The sequence below is a fragment of the Tympanuchus pallidicinctus genome, unplaced genomic scaffold (genome assembly GCF_026119805.1).
Source record: "Tympanuchus pallidicinctus isolate F22 unplaced genomic scaffold, pur_lepc_1.0 scaffold1, whole genome shotgun sequence".
In the NCBI taxonomy this organism is placed as follows: domain Eukaryota; kingdom Metazoa; phylum Chordata; class Aves; order Galliformes; family Phasianidae; genus Tympanuchus; species Tympanuchus pallidicinctus.
Genome location: NW_026294618.1, coordinates 70,865,220 through 70,880,616, shown reverse-complemented (window position 1 = coordinate 70,880,616; position 15,397 = coordinate 70,865,220). Strand labels below are relative to the sequence as shown.

At 43.4% G+C, this 15,397-nt stretch overlaps 1 protein-coding gene across 3 annotated transcripts in view; it reads left to right on the top strand.

Annotated features, from left to right (window-relative positions):
- Positions 1–5,103: 5,103 nt before the first annotated feature.
- SIPA1L2 (signal induced proliferation associated 1 like 2) overlaps positions 5,104–15,397 on the top strand; it is a 141,099-nt gene continuing 130,805 nt past the window's right edge. For 2 of the 3 annotated variants that reach the window (XM_052702425.1, XM_052702196.1), the window contains exon 1: positions 5,104–5,333. The gene's annotated coding sequence lies outside the window, so the exon portion shown is untranslated. The remainder of the gene's footprint in view (positions 5,334–15,397) is intronic. The other variant, XM_052702344.1, reaches the window with a different exon arrangement.

Genomic DNA, 15,397 nt, shown 5'->3' with positions numbered 1-15,397 from the left:
TGTTGTAACTTATTTGCAATGAGGAGATTTCCTTCTTGGGTGAACTTTCTTTTACCTGGCAGAAGAAATTCCTCAGGAATGAATGAAGTCTCACTATCTGTGAAGTAGGTAAAGGATTAGAGATGTCTTTTCAATTTGCTGAAGGCTCCTGATAAAGAGCACAGCAGCACTCTTTGGGAAGTGCGAAAGAGTACTGACCCCATAAAAGACTATGGAAGATTTTTGTGAGTCTAAACTGGTCATCTGTGTTAGGTATTGGTTATTATTGCCCTTATTCACATAGAAAGTGATATGTGTGATGGCTTCATATTTCTTAGGCTTTATACGAGTCAACCCACACAGCAGTGAAGTGGTAATGTGCTACCCAGCACAGCAACGTGTAAGAAATTCAGACAGACTATCTGCAGTACAGTGAGATCAGCAGAGCTCAAGAGAAATCTGCTTTTTCTTTTTTTTCTTTCTTTTTTTTTTTTCCTTTCCTGTTTCTGTCTTCCTCTCTTTTTCCATGTTTGTACCCTTGAGTTTTTGCATCCATTGTAAGATCTTCAGGTGGAATCTGGAGTAGAATGTGCTGAGTCAGGCACACAGGTGGTTGTCTCACCACCACTTGGAAGAAGCCCTTTGGTGGCTTCTCTTCCAGCTCAGTGTAGGAGAGGCTACAGTTGCTGTGCTGCACACGCTTGTATCCCTGGAGATGCCCACTGCTGGGACATGCTTCTTATTTACCTTTGGTTAGGGTGAACCCAGCCAAAGAGAAAACAGCTTTTAGCAAATGAAATAGTTAGGGGCTGAGAGTGTGGAGTTAAAGAGTGGCTTCTTTCCACAGTGAGTGGAAGCCAAAATGGCTGTGAATCTCATTTCAGCATCTAGCAGAAAAGCAGCCAGCCTGGTAATAGTAAAGATGATAATTGTATGTTGTTTAATCTCATCTGGATTTATCCCCTCCAGCGGTTTCCTGCTGGTAAACCACAGCGAAGGGAGGCAGTAGTAAGTAAACTAGAGGAAGTGAGATGAAATATTGCCTGCTCCTCTGGTTAGTAGGGGACTCATCTGAAGAATATTGCTAATTAAAACCAGTAGTATTTCCCTCTCTCTGAGCTTTCAGTAGCAGAGGATGTTTTATCTCACAGAATTGCTTATATTTTAGGAAAGTCACTGGGACAAAATGCTAGCAATGAGGTAAATTATGCTTGTGCTTTAAGAGAAGCGTGTGAAATGGGTCCCTTGCAGAATGTGAGTAACTGCTTTCACCCTCAGAATGTCCAAATGAAATGGCAGTTTGGGATTAGAGGAGCAAAATCCACCCTCAGCCTACCTTTGGAACAAGAAACTACCAAACAGCTGTGGTTACTGGAGAAAGGGCTCGTGTGTCCCCAGGCTGTACATGTGGCTCCAAGGTTGCTGGAGCTGCAGGAGCCCAAAACCTTAGGTTTACCTGCAGTGCCAACAGTAGCACCAGCCTGTGGATGGCTTGGTGACTCACAGGGAGCACAGAGCCAGCGGCTGCTTCTTGCAGCTTTCCTCCAGTGTGGCCAGAGGAAGGTGAGGTTGCCTTAAAGGCTTTGCAGTGCACCTCACTTTATTAAATGCCTCAGAACTCAACTGAGCAATGTCAGTGAAGAGGTTTTGTGAGGGAGATGACATCTTTCAGCATTATTAAGGCCTTGTGCTCAGTGCCTACTTACTTCAGCAAGATTCTAGGCTTGTGCCCAAAACTGAGGAAACAAACCTAAATTTTCTTCAGCTTGCCTATTCATGTGTGCCTTGTGTCAGCAAAACATGCCTCGTCATGTGGCTACCGGATGTTTTCTCCACCTCCTGCACCACTTCCACAGTTCTCACTCCAGCCCACTTCCACCAAAATGAATGGGAAAGTCCATTTTTGGTTGTAGCATTGCCATTGGCAGCAGCCTGTAGGAGATGCTGGATCAACTCCCTGTGTGTTAAGTGTTTGAAGGCTGGCTTCAAACATGGTTGAGCTGTGTAGGCCTTGCCCTGCTCCAGAATTAAATGCGAAGGGGCAAGCGAAGATGTTGCTGAGAAGTGTTGGCATCTGTTCTGATCAGAGGTATCTGGGCTGTGGCCTGTGGAATGTCCTCTGTCTGACTTCTGTTTGTATGCATCCCTATTGTCTAAGGCCAGACTGTTCTGCTGCAAGTGATCTATCCCACATCTGAGGCAAATGGCCTTTAACAGACAATTCAAGTGAAATATTGAATGAATTAGAAGCTGAAGTTTATTCTTTCTCCCCACTCTTTTTGATTACATTTTTATGTATGTTAGTTTTTAGTTTGGGCAAGGTGTTTCTCTTAGTCACATGCTTTTGTGCTCTAGAGGCTTGAACAGCCCTTTACTATTTTAAGAAGCTCCTGTTAACCTCTTTTCACCTGTGCTCTGTTTTCTGGCCCTTGTTCTTCTCTTGTTGACTCCCTGAGGGTACACAGATGGTAGCCTGGAAGCCAAATGGAGTGATACTGTGGGACTGAGAGAGGGATAATTAAAAAAGAAAGGGAAAAGAAAGGGAGGGGGTTGAAAAGCTGTGCTCAAAGACTCTTCTAACAGCAAAACCCTGGTGCATATCAGTGTGCTGGATCTTGTCAAGATGCAGGTAATAAATAATTTTGTGAATGCAACCTACACGCATTTGGCTTGTTGGCTGTAACCATGTAGACCTGTTAAGTGAGCTAGCACCATTCCATCCCAAAGTGCTTTCTGTCAGCTGAGAAGGATCTGCCCATCCACATGCAGTGCCATAGGTACCCTGTGGACGTCAGCCTCAGGGGCACCACATCAACAGAATGCTTCAGCATTTCTCACATGCACATTAAGCCCTCTGACACAGGCTGAATTCAACCTGTGTGCAGGAAGGAGTTATTCTCACCACTGCAGTCTGGTAGGGATTAACCAGCATTTTATCAGAGGATAAGGAAATGCCGTGATTTACAGATAACTTCAGTCAGTTTGTTTACTTTTTTAGCATAGTGCTTTTTGGCATAATAAGCGAAACCCCAAAATATTCTCAGAGAAAGCTGATTCGTATCCAAAGTGCTTTATAAAACGAGACATTAAAAGAAAACCCAGTAAGTAAATGCAAATGCTCTTAGCACACAAAATATTACAGCTCTGTAACCTGTTAGTACAGCATTGTACCAGCTTCCTACGTTTGCACAGGAAATGCAGCCAAGCTCATAAAAAGAACAGTGTAGCCGGGCTGACGATAAAGGCTGCAGAAACCAGCCGCGGTGGAGGCAGCTCAGTCATTAAGCAGGCGGCTCCCTCAAAGGGAACGAGCAGAGGACACCTAGCGGTGGCTGCTAAGGTGAGGAGCTGCTCCTGCAAAGCGCTTGGGCTGCTGGGGGGCACTCGTCGAGAAAAGGCAGCAACGTTTTCTGATGATCCAGTTTTCCTTCAGAGCAAGAGTTGCAGAGTAAAGCATGGCTGTCAGCAAGGGGGGTGTAGTCAGCAATTGCTGTGAGGAGCTCCAGGAAGCCGACTGGGTGAAGGAGTCTCGCTGCAGTGAGCGTCCCTGTAAGCAGTGCTGTGAGGAAAGCTTGGGCAGCAGTGAAATCACAAGCAAGTGCTGACAGTCTCACTGAGTGTTCCTTGCACCTCCCGTAATTCCCCATCATTCCACTGATGTTTCCTGGAGAGCTTTTAAAGAAGTGAACCTTCCAGGAAGGACATGGTCTATGATATAATTCAAATGGAAAACACAGTTTTGTTCACTTGCAGTTGTTGGGTGAGTTTTATTTTTAATGGATAGTAGTCTCACAAAATCATAGAAATGTTTTGAGTTGGAAGGATCCCTTAAAGGCCATCTAGTCCAACGGCAATGCACAGGGACACCTACAGCTCGATCACATTGCTCAGAGCCCCGTCCAGGCTGACCCTGAGTGCCTGCGGAGGCGGGACATTCGCCTCCTCTCTCGGCAACCTGTGTCAGTGCCTCACCACCCCTACAGTAAAAGACTTCCTTGTCATCTAAAATGTATCTTATCCTGAGTACCTTGGATGTTTGGCATACACTTGGCAGTTCCTTTCTATTAAAACCTTCCCCAGTTTTCAGCACGGGGAGAAGCTTGCGGGGTAGTGGAGCGGCATTGCAGGGCAGCAGGCAGCCGGCCGCCCGTGCTGCGCCAACCGGTACAACCAAAACAGTACTTGTGCGTGAGATGGGTGCAGGTGGAGGGAAGAATGAGCAGGAGGGCTGAAAAAATGAAACAGCCATGGGTTGTTCTGTTGGGTTCTGTCGGAACAGCCTTTATTTCCACTGATGTTGCAGGTAGCAAATGGAAGCGAGCGCGTCGGTGCTGATAAGTGTCTTCTGTTTTGCAACTTCCGTGCGCACGGCCTCTTGCAGAACTGGCCGCAGAGCGGGAATAGGGAAATTCAAATCCCCAAACCTGATTTCGGTTTGCCTACCAGAACGCGTGGAGGAGGGAGCGGAAAATGCGGTTGCCCGGCCGAGGCTCATTTGGGAGGCAAACCAGGAGTGCTGAGGGCTGTGCCAAAGGGGGAGAACATCTCCGTTCCTAACCGCCCGCAGTTTGCGATCGGTGCACAGGAGCAGACCTCGCGGGGCAGCTCCAAGAACACGAGCCATCGATACGGGCTTCCTCGGCTCGGAGCTCTGGGTGAGAGCCGCGGGCGCTAGGGGACAGCAGCAGCTATAAGAGCCAACGGGCGGCGTCGTCCAGGGACTTGACGCGGGGCGAAGGCGCCGCGAGGACACGGAGCGGAGTTCCGTTGAGGCTCTGCTCAAGCCCTACGGCGACTGAGGGACTCCCATACTCCTTCCCTCGGCCCCACCTGTTGCTCGCCGCCGGCCGCCCAACCCAACGCCGAGGCGCCCCGCCATCCCCTCCCCGCGACCCCCGCCGGGGGAAGGAGGCGGCCGGCACGCCGTGGGGTGGGGCCTGGCGGTTCGGTTGCGCGACAGCGCGAGCTGCCAATAGGGAGTTCGTGCTCCCCCGGGACCGAGCCGGCGGAGCCAATGAAGGCGGGACCAGCAGGAGGCGGGGCTTGAGTGCGTGCGGGGGACGGAGGGAGCGGGCGTGAGCGGGACTGATCCCGCCCCTCCCTCCGCCTCCCCTCCCGTCCGGCGACGGAGCGCACTCGAGAGCCAGCGCCGGGCAGAGCGCGAGGGAGCGAGAGGCGACCGGAGGAGACCGGAGGAGCGGCGCGCGGGATCCCAGCGGTCATCCTCCGGCCGCGTTCGTTCGCTGCTCCGCGCCCCGAGAGACGGACAGAGAGGGAGGAGCGGCGAGGGGGCGGTGGTGCCCGCGTGTGCGATGGGGGTCCCGTGGCTGGAGCGAGGGCTGCGGCGGCTGCAGGTAAGGGAGGAGCGGAGCCGGCGCGGGCGGGGAGATCTCTGGGGACGCGGGAGCACTTCTCCCCGCCGGGTGCCTCGGGGGTCCCCGTGCTGCGCGCGACGGAGCTCCGCTTCGGGCTCTGCGGGCCGAGGGGGCGGCAGCGGTCCGGCGGAGCGCTGGAGGGGATCGCTCGCTTTCCGAGTGGCGCCGCGATCCGCCGCATACGTAACGCCCGGCGCCTCGGGGCGGTCCTGCCCCGCTGGGAGCAGCTCTGCTCCGGCGCTGGGCTCCGAGCTTCGAAGCTTGCTGTAGGGATCGTTGCAATCGTGGAGTTAGTTTGCCCGCAGAGCGTTGCTCCGGGGCCGGCCGCTGCTGCACCTCGCGTCGAGGAGAGTGGTGGGAGGCTGTTCAGCCCCTGCTGCTTCTTGAAGTGGATTTCGTGCTTTTTACTTAGTTACCGCGTATGAGCCTCAGCCTGCGTTTCAATCTGTATCCTTCAGCACTCTTTGTTGCCATGTATTCCTCAGGGGTGGCTGCTGCGCTCCGTTTTCCAAACTCACCGCTCGGTTCGCTACCTGAGAGCCACTCGGGATGGACCTGACGCGGGTCTGTTCTTACGGCCCTGTCGCTTTGGGGGCCGCGTGTCGGTGCGGGTGCGGAGGCAGCTTTCCTGGCAAAGACAACTCCGAAGTTGCCAAATGTCAAATGCGGCTGTTAGCGGACACGGAGCTGGGCAGGCGATGGGTACCGGGTCGCTTAAATGCGTTGGTAGTCCCAGTGTCTGCTTTCGGTCCGGCTTCGCTAGGGGAAGTGAGTTTGTGTTTTCTGCATCATAAAAACTAGAAGTTAACAGAGAATTGCTTACATTAATTTTCCCAAGCTCTTTTGTGTGCGGCTTTCACTTCTACGAGCTAACGCTAGATGGCTTTCTTATCTCAGATATCCCACGGAGAAGGGAAGCGTGTAATCTGTTTCTGCAGCCTACTATTTCTGTTTTTGTCTATTTTGTTCTTTCGTGTGAATAGTAAACTGCCTTCTGCATCAGTTCGGCGCTGATGGGAGCAGAGCAGAATTTAGTTTGCTTACTGGCTGACATCATTCAGCTATTTGACCTGCTTGTCTTCATGCTTATGGACAGTATTTCCTACATGCTGCTACCAACAGCTAAAGGAAGTTTATTTGGTTGGAAGATAGTTCTCAACAATATTTGCATTTCTTTAAAGGAAGGCAGCTGCATAGGAAAGGCTGTTTGAAAATTGACAGAAACAACAATTCAATCTCAGTTATTACTACTGAGTCAGGCTGCATTTTAAAAAGGGCCACAGTACGCTTGTCAGCTAATTTTTCTTCAGATCCTATCCATAACTGCTTTAGACAGAAATATTTTAGAGACTGGATTCAGGAACACAGGGCATCGCAACCTGCTGGGGATAGGAATGCATAGGCCTGATGCTCTATTCGTCTTGTTCTTTAGTCTTTCCAAAACTGTGCCTGTTAGCAGTGGACTCCAGCATTTCCTCTCTGTTTGTATCTTTGCTACTATCTCTGAGATACTTAAATCTGATCTTTGAAATGTTTCATTATTAATGCAGAAATGTTTAAATCATCATGAGCGATGATGTGTTAGGGATGTTTAAACACCACTTAAGCTCCACAACAGTTTATTTATAATTTATGTAGCATTCATAAAAAACAAGATCATGGGGAAGGCTCTGAATGTGTATTGTCTTGGTTTGGTAAGTCCATTGTGTTTATCAGGTCATGCAGCACTTTAGATGTAACAAGAAGGAATATGTGCTTGTAAGGATGCCAGGCTGTTTCACCAATCATGTTGGATCAATTAAAGGTGTCATTCATATATGCCAAGGCTATGATGTGAAACCCAGAGTTAAACAAAACCTTATTTATTTGTTTCTAGCTGGCATTTGCTTACTGTGCCAGTCAGACTACTTCAGATTTCTGTTTTGTTATCATAAGAGAAAGATAATTCAGTCTTTCTTGTGGGCACTTACTGATAAGCACTATTACCCAAATGCATTGTGAAATATTATTGCAGATGTTGAGTGAAACCAGGAACTAAGCAAAGCAGTGGTCACACAGGCAAAGCCTCTTTTACTGCCTGATGACCTTTACAAGTGAACTGAGGCAGTTCTTTCATCACTGTCAGCTTCACGTTGGGCATGGTAGCCGGTCATTGCCCCTAAGATTGTTATATGCAGAGCAGCAGTTCTGTCTGCAGAAAGAAGTATTTGCTCCTTGCCTTAGCTGGAACTAAGATTACGGTTAGGTGGCTGGCTGTTAAAATATTACCAGTAGGTTCATGCATTTTAATGATGAGTGTTGTAGTTTGGTAAAGAGGAGTGAGAAATACATCTTATATTTTCTTACTAACGTTGCAAGTTCCTGGTTGTGGAAGGAGGGTGGAGTGCTGGGTTATCTTGTTTCTCACATTAGTCATCCAAAATTACCTAACAGTGGCCATCCTTACAGCTTGAAATGAAGTCATGGTTTGATGAATGTTCCTTTCTCTTTCACTGCAATTTTTTGCTTTAAAGTGTTTTACTTCTATATTCCATTTGTGCTCAAGCTTGGTGGTGATTTGGGCAAGGAGCACTGTGAAGCAGTGAAGTAAAGAGGAGATGGCTGACTTTATTTGTGGTGCTGTACTTAAAGTAAAAAATATCAATGTGCTGAGCAGCATAATTTGTATTTAGTCTTTAAAACATTACTTCCTGTAAAGTTAAGTATCACTTGCTCTCTTTATTTTTAAGAGGAATTTCATCCTCTTATAAATCTGAATGGTTCAGGAAATTTAGGCTTGGGGTGCACCTCAATATTTTTCTGCCCCATTTGGGCAAATACTGTAATAACTGTCTACAAATCTGAGAACCCAGTACCAAGCTCCAATTATGGAATTTGCATTCAGTAGGTGGAGAAGCATGTTTAACACTTTTCTATTAAAGAAACACTATTTATTTTAAATGTAGATTGTGCTAAGAATACTATTAATTCTTCATAATGCTTGACAGTGGTGCCATATGACTTGATTTTTTTTTTTTCTTAAGAAATGTTTGGACTTTGTATTAATTAATCTCCTGAATGTGTAATGAATGTAATCAGCAGCTGCTCCATCTTTTTGAACCCACAAGCAAACAGCCTTCCTGGATCTGTTGTGAAACATTTTAAGAATAGTAGGTGTTTGAAAGGAAGTAGACATTGTTTTAGCTACTGTTATCTGGAGAGTTTTGGATTCTTGAAGAAAATGACCTGTACGTGCTTAAGAATGGTTTTCTTTATTTGTTTAGAACTAAGAGACATAATGAAGAAAGATGCTGCAGTGGGAGGAGGGAATCCCTTGGAAATAAGGGAATCTAGAAAACTCTGTAGGAGAGGTATCAAGCTCTGCTGTAGTAGCTAGGAAGGCAGCAGTAGCTGAAGTTGTTCTGACTTCCCCTCCCCCTCAGCAGCTCTGTGAATTCAGATGCTTGAATAAAATTCTGAGCACGGGAGTTGGAGTTCTGCTACTGACTTTGATTCTTTTCTTACATAATGTCTTCATTTGTTGCCCTGAATCCTGCAGTGTGACATATCCAGCTTTGCAGACATTTTTATAATCCTCCCATAGCTTTTGCCATTCCTTCATTCTTCCCCCTCTCCCTTCACTCCCCGTTGCCCCATAACTTCTCACTGACACGGTGCCTATTGACTTTGATGATGCTTCCTGCTGCCTCATCTTCTAGGTAGGTTTTTGAATCACAGGAATTTCAAAATATAACTTCCCAGATTTAAGTGATATGAAAATGGTTTGACGGGTTTTATGTTAGAGGATACATAATACAGATACAGGGCTGTGATACAAATCAACAATCTGGGCTGCTGTTTCCCTTTTGGTTTACTAACCTCTATCTTAAATCTGATAGAGCCTATGAAGCTGTTTGCTTTTGTTTTTGTTTTTTTTTTTAATTATTATTTTTATTTTTTACTTGGGGCACTCGCTTATTCTGTATGGTGAGAGTGGAAAGGAAATTCTGAACTACCATGCAGTTACCCCTATTTTGTCCTTCAACTTGGATTTTCACACTTATTCCCATCACATCTGATAAGGCTATGAGAATTAAGTGGCAAGTTACGGGGGATAAGAACATAAGGGGGGAGTAAGAAGTGAATATGGCTTTCAAATGCATGTAGTATTAAAATCATTGCTGCTTTTCTTTTTCCGTTCTCTTGGGGGAGTAGAAATGAATTCTGCAATTAATGCATAGTTAGCAAAACTGTCACTGCAAATGAGTGTTCTCTCTATCTCTTACATTTTGTGGAGGAGGCATTTGTGAAAGATAGGAAATCCTACTCTGTGGTCTCTCTTTTTTCTTGTTTTTTTTTTTTGTTTTTCTTTTACTTGTTTATTTATTCATTTATATATTTATTCATCTAAGAACTAATCTCACAGTTCCTCTGTGATTATTTTCTGTTGTGATTTTCAGTTCAAAGCCTATTATTTCCTACTTTTAGATACCTAAAGAACATTCAAGGGAACAAGTAAGTATTAAGTATTTTTCTAGGCTCTCAGCACTGAAAAATGAATACTTGACATGTACTGCAATATGAGAATTCACACTAAATGTGTGTGACATAAAGTGGAGGGAAAAAAGTGGGAACAATGTGTCTTTGTATATGCATACATCCTAATGCATAATGTGTTATCGTATATAGTGTGTATGCAAGCATACATCTCTTATTGTAGTGGCCAGCTGCTCTAGAAGAATTAGGAGCAGCTTAAGGTGATCAGGTTATCTCGCTGCTCTGCTGTAGTAAAGTAAGCCTTTGTGAGGTTGTCAGGACAACAGCTTATTATTTTTAGTCCTAGTGTGTTGTGTGTCTTTTTTTCCCCCTCTATAGCAATGAAGGGAGCTGTTTCAAAGAGTGGTTGTGTTGCCACGCGAGGATTGCCAGCTGTGATTTGGGTTCAGCAGGATGCTCTGGGTTTGTCATGTAAAAATTCTAATTGATGATGAATGCAAACCCAGTGTGAGAACAATTTCATTCATTGGACTAATGCAAAACAACCCATTGTATTTATAAACCCATAGCCTTTTTTCTCAGCAGTACTGTTATTACTCTTCTGTTCTCTTCTATCTGAATCCCAGAGAAAAATGTTTTATGTTTGGCAGTATGGAACCTGTGATATGAGCTGAGACAAGATAGGAATTAGTTTATGTCAGCATGCACTCGTCTGACACTGGAAAGCTAATAAGTGAAACCACTGGGAATTTCTGTTAGTTTACTTCATTGTATGTTTCACAAAAATGTGGTATGCAAATGGTGCTCCATGAGAAACTATACAGTTACTGTGTTAATTTTGCCATTTTGAAGGAACACTAATCTCATTGTGCAGTAAATGAGGGTGGCAAGCTGAATGGCTGAAAGGTGCTTCTCAGCACGCAGTGCAAGAGTGGCAGTAATTTTGGCTGAAATAACTTAAAGGTTATTTGTATGTGTATGGGAACTGTTGGGTTGTGGCCTGAACCACTGATTGAGTACCTGGGGAAAGGACCTGGTCAGCCCTGGGAGCACAGGTGAAGGCAATTCAGCTGTGTGACTGGAAGGGGTGGAGCCTGGCTGCACCTCTCTTAGACCTCATTTAAGGGCTGACAGCCACTGGCAAAGGATCTCTGGTTGGAAATCCCTCCCTTGTGGAGTCCTTTCTGCAAGCCTGGACTTTCAGAGATGGGTGAGCACCTTTACTTTACCTGTGAAATATCATCTTATCCACGCTGGTCCCCTTGCTGTTACATTCCTGTATTGCCTTTCCACCATGTTTATCTGTCCAATTGCTACAGTATGTCTAGGACTGGGAAACTTATTGAGATGTTTAGCCAGAACCGTTATATGAGGAAGGCTTTCAAATAACTGTGGAGATTATTTTTTTTAAATGTTAATGTGCTAACACACAGGATTTGTTTTGACACTTCCATAGTTGCCTTCATACTGCTGATATAAAGATATCCCTTAGTCTGATCCTCTAAGTCTTTGATCTGGATTGATCTATATAAGTCAATTAAATGATGTCCAAGTAGCTAAAATCCCTCATCAGAACAGTAACATTCTACTGCAAATTCCTTTTTTTGGGCAACTGAAACAACAGTTTATTCACAGAGTAAATTGACAGAACTATATAGACAGCTGTAGAAACTGCCTAACAGAATCAGAAACTATTGGGATAAACCTGTGAATTCTCAAATGTTTTCTCCCTTACTTGACAGTTAGTCTGGAGGTGGTTGTCTTCCTCCTCTCAGATTCACTGCTACTCTGCAACTTTCTTGGTATGTTTGTACATTTCTTTCAGTCACACAGCCTTGTTTGCATAGGAAACCATTACAAATTCATCTACTTGAAGATGATGAGACTAGTGGGGTAAACAGTGCTTGCTGTAATCCATAGCAGTTTGAGAACAGGTTTATTTCTACTTCAAGTGTGAAATTTAACCAATTTGCTAAGGGAAAGAGATCAGATGAGGTTAACTGGATTGGTGAAGAGCTGTGAAGATGGTAGTTCAGAATGCTACAACAAAAAACAGACAAGCAAATATCTGCTGAGCTCCAACAATGTTTTCTAGATGAGTTGAGGTTGCTACTGTTAGGGTAGAGGGAGTTGCTGGGAGCCTGAACTTTTGGTAACCTCTTCCCTGAAAAATCATTATTGTCATTGGAGCCTTCTGAATAAAGGGCAAGCACTGCTTCATTAGCCCGTGAGTTTCTGAGACTTGATAATTTTGCTAATGTCAGTGCTTCTCTCAGGGTGCTTTGGACTTTTTCTCCGTGGTTATGTAACTTCTACTAATGAAGTTTCTGTAGGTGTAATTACCCTTGATCTTCTCTATCAAATCTTGCTGAGTCAAACGACAGGCTCAAAAATTATTGTGGCAGAGGGAAGAGTTTCACTGTACGACCGGATAAAGATTGTTGCCTTGTAAAATAGTTGTTAGAAGCACCTGACTATTCTTTTGCTTCATACTGCCCTGCAGCAAACAGGTATTTAAATTCATAATATTATTTTTAATTTTACTCTTGTAAAATTTTAGCTTTTAAGTACTGCTAAATATATAATAGTATACTATCAATTATGGAGTGTGCTGTTGTTCCTGGTAATGTGCATACAAACTGTCTTTGTATGTGCAAGCAGTTAACTGAATATGTGCCTTGCTCTATATCTATGGAAATACAGTAGCTGCATGTTAAAACAGAACATTTGCATATATGCATAGTGATATTTTCTCCTAGGAAGTAGATGTTGGATGTCATGTTTTCCTTTTTCTTATGTAGACTATACTCAGCAGTGTTAGCATTTGCTCATTTGACTATGTTCAGGATGCCTGTAGGTCAGAGGTGTTTAAAACTGCAATTTAAGCTTCTCCTGAGCCAATTCTTTTCTTTACCAGCTGTCTCAGCCACATCTTTCAGTATGATATTTGTTTGTGACAGCTCCAGGAATAACTGTGGGAAAAGTAATAATGCGCATCTCAAATATGTTAGATCCTCCTCACTGTGACTTAATATGAGATTACACGGTTGGGGGAAAAACAACACAACTAAGGAAAACCTGCCAAAAACCAAACTGTTCTTCATGGACACCCTGCAAGTCACCTTTGGGTCACTGTGAAAACTTACTCAACTAGAAATCCAAGTGGAAGTCAACATATTTGTTGCATTTGTGTATGAAGGAGTAATAATTTATACTGATAAATAATAACTTCCTTTTTAGTAGCTCTTCATTCTTTGTTAAAGCATGAAATCTTTCCCTTTGCATAATTCATGTATAAAGGGATACTTTTGAGTTTCCTTGCTTTGGTGGTGAAATAATATCTCTTTCCATGGGCTATATCTGCAGATGCTAAAATTTGAATCTTTTCTGTTTTATGTATGAACATTCTTCATCTGTGTCCTCTTCCTTTAGAGGAAGAAATCTATTGCAATTGTTTCTTTGTTGTGTTGTTTTGTTTTTTTTTTTTAAACTTAAGCTATCATTAGATAGCCCTCAGTGAAGTCTGTGAGTATTTTTTACATGTTGCTTATTGATAAGTTTGTGGCCTTTCTGTATATTGCTTAAACAATAAATTCTGTTAGCTAAGATTTAATATTGCTTATGGCAGTTTGTTCATCATCTGTCTCGATTTTAACCAGGCTTTTAGCATGATTTCACGGTGTCTGTATAATCAAGTTGCAATGTTATCTTTCCAATGGGAGGAGTAGAAGAATGGAAAAAGTGTCTGGATTGTCAGGCTTAAAAAGTTTACAGTCAGTGGTTCATACTTTGCCCAAAGACCAGTTAGAAGTGGCTGGGGACCTATCTTGTTTAGTACCTATATCAGTGACCTAGAAGAGGAAATGGGGCCTGTCCTCATCAAATTAGAATGTGACATCACATTACAGAAGTTGATATGGTCAAGAACAGTGCTCTATGACTTAGATTGGAGGAATGGCCCATAATAAACATCGTGACCTGCAAGAAGGATAAATGTAAGGTCTTATGCTTGGGGTGGGGGTTGTAGAATCTCTTGCAGTAGTACATGCTGGGGACTGCCTGCTGGGAAATAGATTTGCTGAGAAGGACATGAGTCAATGTGCCTCTGTTCTGTAAAACCATGCAGATTGCTCCGAAAGTAATGCCTCCTATTTCATTTCTGTGGAAACTGCAGGGGATGCTTTGAGCACAGTAACACTATTTGATGGAGTAAATTCTCAGCTACAAAATATTGGTGTGAATTCAGTGCTTTGGGAGTTGGGTTAGATGATGTCCCAAGAGCATTCTAATGTGAATTATTCCATATAATACCACGTTCACTGATGATAGTTGGTCTGATAATTGAGAATTTTAGTTGATGTTCCACTAAATTGTTTGTACCTCGTCTATTGTGGTACAAAGTATTTCTCTATTATGATACTGGAAAGATTTTTATTTAAGCCCAATAAATAGTCTTTTGTACTTACACTGTGTATTCTTGGTTTAAACCAGTTGACAAGTATTCCCAAAGAAGTTATTGGCAGTTAAAATATGTTATAACTATAATCCATAACAAAGGAATAAGCTCTTGAGAAATGTCATCTTTTTCAGTTATTGCTTCAGATATATATCGCTAACCTTGTCACTGAATTCTAAAACATGATTACCAATACTAGAATTTGAATGTGTGAACATCTGTTGAACTACTCAATTGGATTTCTTCCAAAAAGGTTGTCTTACTGTTAAAGAGCAGGACAAGCTGAGTTTGAAATTGACTCTGAGCCTGTCAAAACTGAATTTGTATCTAACTCTTGTTCTGATTACTAATTTTATTATTGTCAAACTTCTAATAATCTATGCTGGAATTACCTGTACAACTGCTAAAAAAGAAAAGGTTGTGATAAGTCTTAGTTCAAAAAACTGAAATAAAGCGTTCAGTTCTGAAGGGAGGTGCTGCCTGTATCTTTTTATGTTTAGTCTTACCTCTTAGGTTCATTAACCATAAGGAAAAGCCAGGAATACCTCAAAAGATTGAGATGACTTCTGTTCTTGGTCATCCAGCTCCACAGTAATTTATTTTAAAATATTTCTGCGCTTACTAATGCATGAAACAGATCTTTGGTTTTGGCTTTTATATGTTTTTATATGTTTGAGTTTTTTAAAAAATCAAGATTTTATGTAGCATTCAGCTTCGGTATGAGAGACGATGTGTATATGTGCTGAGTTGAGCAAAACAAACAGGAAAGGGAATGGAAAGAATTTCCTTTAGTGTAAACCTCCTTTAAGGTGAAATAATCCTGATAGCTCTCCTCTGTTGGCAGAGGGCTACAGATTTGCTTCTGATGATTTGCTAAAGATGGGAAGGAATTTTTTTTTATCCACCTTTTGGAAAGGATACAGAGAAACTCAGTTTGTCCTTTTGAGTCATATTTTCAACAGGAGACAAAACTTTTTAGATTTATAAAATTGTCAGATCTCAAAAATTGTTGAATTCTAAGTCTGATGGTAAGTACAAATGGGCAGTCCTAGCCTGGAACTTTCTTTATCCTGAACTCAAGTATTTGCATAGTTGTTAATGTTACTGCTTT